Source organism: Mercenaria mercenaria, chromosome 15, assembly GCF_021730395.1.
Source record: "Mercenaria mercenaria strain notata chromosome 15, MADL_Memer_1, whole genome shotgun sequence".
NCBI classification, from domain to species: Eukaryota; Metazoa; Mollusca; class Bivalvia; order Venerida; family Veneridae; genus Mercenaria; species Mercenaria mercenaria.
Window position 1 is genome coordinate 23,304,182 of NC_069375.1, and position 8,927 is coordinate 23,313,108.

Here is an 8,927-nt window from a genome sequence, read left to right on the forward strand (position 1 = left end):
GCTGTCTCTTGACAGCGTGACTGACTATTGGAAGAATTGATGGAAGTATGGAATCAAAATGTTACCAGATTTTCAGGCAAAAGAAGAAAAACAGATAAGACAAACATTATGTACCTGTATTTGTGGTTTTGGATAAGTCTTGCACTGTATGGCAATGTGTGACCATGATGGTAAGCAAGTGTTCAAAGTTTCAAAGCCATATATCAAACAGTTTAGACAAAATATGGTATGGTATCTGAAACTTAACTAATTTCTATGTCAAAAAAGGGCCATAACTGAGCTAAAGTCTTTGTCCTAGTTATGTAGTCTTGCCTACAATGTATACTATGATGGTAAACAAGTGATCAAAGTTTCAAAGCCATATGACAAACAGGTTAGGCAAAATATGGACAGGTATGAAAAATTTAACTAATTTCCAAGTCCAAAAAGGGCCATAATTCAGCCAAAATAGTTGACAGAGCTACATACTCTTGCCTACATATGGAGATCATGACGAAAGCCACATGTCAAATAGTTTTGACAAAACGTTGACCTGTACGAAAACTGAACCAATTTCTCAGTCCAAAAAGGGCCATAATTCAGCCAAAATAGTTGACAGTGTTATTTACTCTTGCCTACAGATGGAAATCATAAATGATAAACAAGTGTTCAAAGTTTCAAAACCACATCATGTACTGTATTAGCCTTACTTGTTTGGCTTATATTGGGATGGTTTATTTTAAAAAATGACAGAAGACCATTTCTGATATCTGTGCATCAAACTCAGTTATAGTACTCAAACTGATTATTGGATCTCTACATAGCCAATATAAGGGATGTCTATTATTATTATATTATTATTATACCAGATTTATATAGCGCCCTTTTTATGATAAACAAGTTCAAAGGCGCTTTGCATATACTATATTATAATTATATTATAGCAAACACAGCCACACAGGGCGCGAAGTTCATCCTCTACTAGTACAGACACAGAGCGAAGAAGACTGACCAGAGGGACAGAGAGAGATAAGGCCCCCATAACAGATAGAGAGAAATCCTTTTTTGATACAGGCCTGTCTGGCTAACTTAGCCTAGCTCTTTGCAAATAGACAGTCTGGTTCTTTAACATGTCCGGTGTATAGCACCGATACAAGTGAAGCCGTCTTTCCTGGGAAAAAACCAGTACAGGCCTCTTAGTTAGGTGGGAGACACTAAAGAGCATCACTGAAATTTCTGGACCGGGATTCGAACCCCGAACCTCTGGATTGACAGTCAAGCATGTTACCATTAGACCATCGGCCAACCGGACCCAGAGTATAGAGGTCCCTTGCCACTGCCATTGCATTGCTAATTGTATGATAAAAGTCAGTCCTGCCTGCTACCCATGTGTACAAAGTTTTAACCAAATTGCGAGTATGCTCTTGTCATGCTTGTAGAGTGAGACAATTACTTAAGATGATGATGATGATGAGTATCTCAGAGGGCCGGATCATGTACTGTGTTAGCCTTACTTGTTTGGCTTATATCGTGATGGTTTATTTTATGATCCAATATTTTATAGTTGCCATCTATAGCGACAGTCAAAAGTTATCATGCTGTCCCAAAACGTCCTATTATTTGGACTAGTAGTACATAATGGGTAGTTCTGGCTACCATAACTTAAACTGACGCTGTTTTTATTTTGTGATGGTTGCGTCCATTAAGTAACGGGCCATTTGTTACCTAACCAGTGTTGAACCACATCTGCGCACTGACCCTCGTGAGAAACTGTCAAAAGTTAACAGCACATAGTTATTTTTGAAAATTAAGATCAACATCTTATATATTTTATGGAATTATAAATATAACCATTTTCAACAAAGTTCATGCAAATCATCCCTTACAGAAGAAAAGGCCTGCTGCGTACTCTTCCTGTGTACATACAGCGTATATGATGCATACATGATGTGTACTGAAATCAAAGGCTTTAAATAGTACGCAGGATATACACCGCACATACACCGATAGTACGTTTGTAGTACACTTTTGACATGCAAATGAGCTCTGCCACGTACTACTTGCTGCGTACATGCTGTGGACTACATAGTACACAGGATGTACGCTGGAGGAATTTAGTATGCGGGAAATAGTACGCAGCATGTACACGGCACATACACTTTTCACATGCAAATGAGCCTGCGGTGTACTACCCCTGCGGCGTACATGCTGTGTACTCCTGCGGCGTACATGCTGTGTACTCCTGCGGCGTACATGCTGTGTACTCCTGCGGCGTACATTCTGTGTACTCCTGGCCCGAGTCCTGCGGCGTACATGCTGTGTACTCCTGCTGCATACATGCTGTGTACTCTTGTGGCGAAACTGCTGTGATAATGTAAATTCCTTACCCCACCAACTTTCTTATGCAAATGCTGATCATTTGGACAGAAAAAAACAGAAAAAAGATAAGTGACATGCATCAATAAGTATTTACCCTTACCAAAATAATGTAGATTGATGTTATGAAATAAATTAGTATGCTTTTCTTCATCCACTTTTCAATGAAATAAATCAATTTTTGTAGCATGTAATTTGGTAAACATCTGAACAAAATGGCGTAACTGCATCAAGGGGAAACAACTTTAATGCAACTAAATATAAGTGTTATAAATTTCGAAGTATCTGCGGTGTACATGCAGTGTACTATTTTCTTGTACAAGTCCCTCCTGCGTACATGCAGTGTACTCCTTAAATTTTCAGAGTCTGTGCTGCGTACTTGAAGTGTACTAGTGACCTCCTGCGTACATGCTGTGTACTCGTCGAAATAGTACACGGCATGTACGCGGCATGCGGTGTATGTAAAATGTACTCCTCTGGCGTACTACTGTGTTCGCGGCATATACACAGCAAATACGCAGCATGTACGCCACAGAGGCTTGCTTCTGTAAGGGATACCACAGTTCTAACACGGGTGGTAAACGCGCAATCCAATTCCCACTGGGAATACGCTAAAAATGGGTTGCGCGACTTCCGGTGCTGGTGTTGCGCATCAATATATACAAAATCGAGGTAGGTGGGTTTTTGTTTTTGTAAATAATTACACATTTACGAGTGCTTTCGAAAAAAAGCAAAATGCTATTCGACACAAAAATGAATACGGATCATATGTGTGAAATACCAACTTATTAATTTAAGAATCAGCTCTGTTATCACGAAAACTCTGATGGCTCGAGCTGTCAAAAAAGCATGGAATCATGAAAAATGCAAATTTTTTAACTCTTGTGCCTTCTTTCTGGAAATGTGACGCTTCGAATGATCAAACACGTGTAAAACAGTCATGAATATTACATACACTTGAATGAAATGTTGCTTTTGGGGGAAAGATTGGCAAAAAATAATCGGGAATGGGGTTGCGCCCCGGGAATGGAGTTGCGCGTATACATTATATACATTATGATGTATACGAGCAACTCCATTCCCGGTGCGCAACCCCATTCCCGATGATTATTTTGTCAATTATGTCCCCGTAAGCAGGATTTGAAACAAATAAGTTTGATATTCGTTACTTTATAACAGTTGAGTTATCATAAAAAGCATCAAATGTCCTCAGATTAGGCATATGAGGTCAGAAACTGCCATTTTTGTTGATTTCATACTTTTTTCACGTTTCGTGTCGCCAGAGTTTTTGTGATAATAGAGCCGAATCATAAATTACAAACCAGATATTTTACACATATGATGTATTATCATATCTGTGTCGAATAGCATTTTGCTTTTTTCGAGAAAATTTATACTTGCCTCATACTAAGCAAAATCATAACTTCACATACCTCAATTTCGTCTTTTTTTACGCGCAACACCAGCACGGGACGTTGCGCAACCCATTTTAAGCGTATTCCCGGCGGGAATTGGATTGCGCGTTTACCACCCGTGTCTAAGATCAAATTAAAGGAATAACAATTCTATACGGCCTATTTGTTTTCAAAATGAAGAGTACTCTGACCAGGTCACAACTGCAATGGCGGTCAAAATATTGCAGACAGCGGTACCTATTTGAAACTTGTGCGTATAACTTGTGTTATATGGTTTATTTTATGTCAGATAAAAAGAAAAATGGATTATAGACTTATTTTAAAGTAAAAGGCGAGTCCATGGCATTTCATTTGAGGAAATTATAGCGTGACAGACTTCTGGCACGATTTTCGGTTCGGTTTCAAATCAGGATTCGTTTCATTTTAGAGATATAAACATTTCTGAGCTGAATTATTTTTTTTTTATTTTTAGCTAAATAAAATGGGCTATTCATGAAGGAAATTCCCTGTGGAAACAGTTTTTTGTGAAATCCTTTGAGAAGTATAATAAAGTAACAATTATAAAGTCGATAAAATTGCCACCTCTAATATGGGAAAACCGAAGGTTTTTCCGTCTATAGATAATGTGTACGTGTATATATGTCAAAGTAAACCTATATACCGTTCAACTTGGGAATATGTTCTATACCTTCACCGGTTTTGTTGTTGTTGTTGTCCCATAATTCTACCCGACCTGCTGCCGTGCTTGTGCAGTAAATAATTTTCAGGACGACATTTGATAAAATAAAATTTCTTATGAAAGATCGGGCGCCGCATTATTTACAAATTATTCTATCCAGTTGAAAATTCGCGGTATCAATAGAAATCGGTGTTATTCGGGTTTCTTCATGAAACGAGTTTATGGATGATTCAAGCGGCCCGCTTTTTGTTTCCAAAAATGAATTATGATGTAAGCTACATTACTGCACTGTTTGAATAACAAAACCATTGTTTATTTATTTCTATGAATGTAGAAAAGCCAATAATTTCAAAAATGTCAATGTAAAACAAATATAGACATGCTGTCCTAACAAAATTTATTTATATACATAATTTTATCACACATTTGTGTCACAAGTCACTGTGGTCCAGTGGTTAGCGCACATATTTTCCATGCGCGAGGTCCGAGTTCGAATCTCGTAAGGTGCTTGATTTTTTTTTTTTTTTTATAGCTTAGGCCCAATTTAATTTTTTTTTCTTTATATTTATCACACTTTTTTCAATTACTGGAACACAAATCAATAATAAGTATAGTTAACCAATGTTCTGTCTGTAAATTTTGAACAAAATATTCGAAGGCATGGAAAAGCATATATCGATATTGCTTATCTCCCCTCCCTTCCACAATCTTTCACATACATTGCAGCTACTTTCTAAAAGTCAATTCATTGACTACAGTTTTAGTAAAATTACACTTGGAAAAAAATTTTTGGCTATAAACTTGAGAGGCACCACTACGATCACTATACAAGCTAAGAAATTTAACCTTAATCATAAGTTCAAAAAATGAATCCCAGATACTGGTTAGCAGTTAGTTAAAATTAAAATTGAATTTAGACCAAGAGTGTTTGGTTGTATATATTATAATATTTCTAGTCAAGAACTTTTTACAATGAATTTGAAATAAAAATTTCACAAGTAAATGGTTGTTTGTCATTCTCACATACACGAGTTTTACCATAGCTGTATTAGTGGAACACAATTTGACCTAAAAGAGTGTCATTTGACAATAATGGCATTTAAAAGAATTAAAATAGTCTGTGTTAAGGATAGCAGGATTATGTAAGTTCCGGTATCTATACTACAAAAGAATATCAGAACAAGATGATATTGAATGGGATGTTACGCAGGCATAATGTGTAAATTGTTGTGTTTTATTTTTTGGATTGTTTTGTCGTTTTTAGAAACTATTTGTTTGTAACAAATGAACTGAAAAGAATATGTGCATTTCCGGATTCAGAAATTTGTATTAGAGAAACAAATTGATAGCAAAGGCATGTTCGTTGTAAACAGAAACAAAATTGGTATTATTATACCTCACATAAATGTCCAATGCAAATTTCCCATTAGTTCAACTTGAATAATATATAAATATTGCATTTCTGAGAAGGTGATATGAAAAATGTTCACCGCGAGATATATGAATATTGACCGAGGCGCCAGCCGAGGTCTATATTCATATTTCGAGGGGTGAACATTTTTCATATCACCCTCTCAGGAATGCAATATTCATTTTATTATACCGAAAGCTTATAAGGGTCAAAGCAGTTACTGGAAAATCAACATAATAATTTATTTAACATTAAAAAGTAATTACTAACCAAATAATGAAGACAGAATTAAAGAGTCTTTACTTGTTAGGACTCATAATTTTTGGCGACTTTGCTGTAATAAGATTTTTTTTGATAGATTTAGTCGAGACGATTACATATCGCTGACATCTAGCTATATTTATTCTAATATTTCAACATTGCGTCAAACAGTAGCATTCGAAAAACGGCGATAACTTTCTTCTTTCTAAATGAAACATATAAGTGTGAGTACTCATTTTCTTTGTTAGATCATTTCCAAACTTATTGTTGTAGTCTCGATTCAATATTTGATGAAAAATTGTTTTCGAAATATTTTGCACGTAGCTTAAAAAAGAAAATAATCAATGCGAAAGTATCAATTTCTCAACGGGTGATATGAAACAATAATATCACATGCGCAGAAAACAAAATAACGCTGTTGCGCATGTGATATGAAATTATGGATCATATCACCTGCGCAGAAATTGAAAATAACGATTTTGCGCATGTGATATAAAATCACTGGGGAATATGATATAATATTATGTATAAATAAATGACTTGCATTTATCTGTATATAATAAAATATTTATCCAAAACTACTGAGGACGAGTGTGTTTTACGCATGCTCACTGACAACACATAAAGGCCTGATATTGGGTCACTTTTGAATGACTGTTGCACCATATATAATACTATGAGGAAAATTTTGTAAATGACAGTGTTCGAATTTATCAATGTTCGTACAGCCCCCATTTTACATACCCCTTTCCGTGGCTCACTTCGTGTGAGTTAAAATTTGCTTACTAGATATTAATTTGAATTATGTAAAGTTTTCAGCAAAAGCATTATTTTGATACCAATAAATGATAACAATTTGCAGAAATAAAAAAGTGACAGGTCAAAAACCCCCCGTTATCTGTCCGGGTTTATGCAACAGTTTCGTTTTTGTCGTGTTGAGCGACATGTGAAGTTTCCGCTTTTCTCTATTTTACCATCAGTACAACTAATGGTGCGTTTTTGGGAGTAGATTCTGTGCACCCAAATATCACTATTATCTTTAACCTGGAACAACTGATACGGGGACTGGAAACCGGCATTTATCTTATCTTATGCTGTCGTCCAATCGAAGCGTATGCCGTAGTGTAACGTTTCAGTGCCACACAAATCCCGTCGGTGAAAAGCTAGCTCATCACCAAAGGTGATCTAATGCGCATATATACTGTCATTTTACTCCAATGACAATTCACAGGTTTACAAATTTGCATATTAATGGAATTACTTCCCTTTATGCATTCAGTAATCGTTACAGTAGGTTATTCTGCTATTACTCAAACACTTACGCCTTACAGTTTAACTCGTCCTTTCAGTGAAAATCTGGGAAAGCATTTATTGATTTTTTTGTTGAAAACAAAAGTTCTGCCATGAAATTATTGCCTGCATCTGTTTTTAAATGGAAAATATCTACATTAATGTTACTTTTCGCCCTGTGAAAATGGCTAAATCTAGACTTGTCTTACCCAGAGAGAAAGATGTCGTTTTTTACATGATATTTGCCTTGTTGATTCAGAGTATTTAGAACAAAAAAATTAGGACATATTTTAATGAAAATAGCAAGTCAAAACTGTAAACTGTTGCCTGAAAATATTTGTTTATGATATTGCTCTGTTCTTCACCATTTAAATGCGTGTTAAACCTAGATGATTTTCTGCAGTTTTATCTAAAAGTTCGGAATACTAAATGTAACTTCGTTGTCAGCCTTTTTTTAAAAAAAAAATTGTTATTTTAATTTAAATACATTGTATTTTTCACACATCAGTTTTAAGATTAAATTTATTAAACTAATTTTTGGAGTTTAAACAACAATTTCGTTTGAAACATTCCCTACGTTCAAGAAGAATGTTTGTTTCTGTATGTAGAAATCTGACATTATAAACAATAATTATAATTATGGCTCTACAAGATTAAGAAAAGTGTCAGCTTTCTGCTATTTTCCAATTTTTTTTATTCAAATCCAACCAAAATCGGCCCTTTGATAAAGGTTTGAAGTTACGTGGTAAAATATTTCTTCAGGGAAGTGAGCTCGAGTTAATTGGTAATAATTAAGCATATCACCACATGCAGTCGCATGCTGTTTTTGCTTCAGAATCCCTTTAGATCAATCTCTGATCATCTAATTATCGCCACTTAACACGTGACTGGTAAACCCTTTGAACAATAAGTGTTATAGCTCCATGATTAACATGAGGTAATATGCTAATTACACGCTAATCGATAGTGGCGAAAACGAAATATCGATCGCTAACGATATTTACAGGTATGGACGACAGCATAATACAGGTAAATGTATTGATTTATACGGAGTTTCTACTCCCCGTATTAGACCTTCCTGCTTTAACTCATGAACACTATTTTCCATTGTCTGTCTAGTCTTGATACATTTGAAGAAATTATTAGATCCATGTTCATTTAAACAAAACTTTTTAAAACATTTCCCCTTCTTATTTTTATAACAATAGCAAAACCATCAGGCGTACTGTCAAAACTGAAAGCCAAACAAAAAAAAAAATTCAGAAAGAACAATTTAATGCAGAAAAAAAAGAAAGAATCCGTATCACTATCACTAGGTTTTCCCGTCAGATAGGCAGCGCCTAATTTCATATGAGAATATGTAATTGGAATTAACGTGCTGAAACTGTTTAATCTTCCTAAAACGTACCAATTAACAACTTCCATAACTTTCAGCGCCATTTTGTATCCAATCAAACATTTTTGTTGTACTTACTTCAAAATTATGGGTACGAAAATAGGGAACGAAAATTACTTA

The 8,927-nt window shown here is 35.2% G+C and overlaps 1 protein-coding gene across 2 annotated transcripts in view; it reads right to left on the reverse strand.

The window, feature by feature from the left end:
* LOC123548423 (tetratricopeptide repeat protein 28-like) overlaps positions 1-8,910 on the reverse strand; it is a 44,939-nt gene extending 36,029 nt beyond the window's left edge. Inside the window, exon 1 of one of the 2 annotated variants that reach the window (XM_053524771.1) lies at positions 8,820-8,910. The gene's annotated coding sequence lies outside the window, so the exon portion shown is untranslated. The remainder of the gene's footprint in view (positions 1-8,819) is intronic. The other variant, XM_045335680.2, reaches the window with a different exon arrangement.
* Between the last annotated feature and the right edge of the window lie 17 nt (positions 8,911-8,927).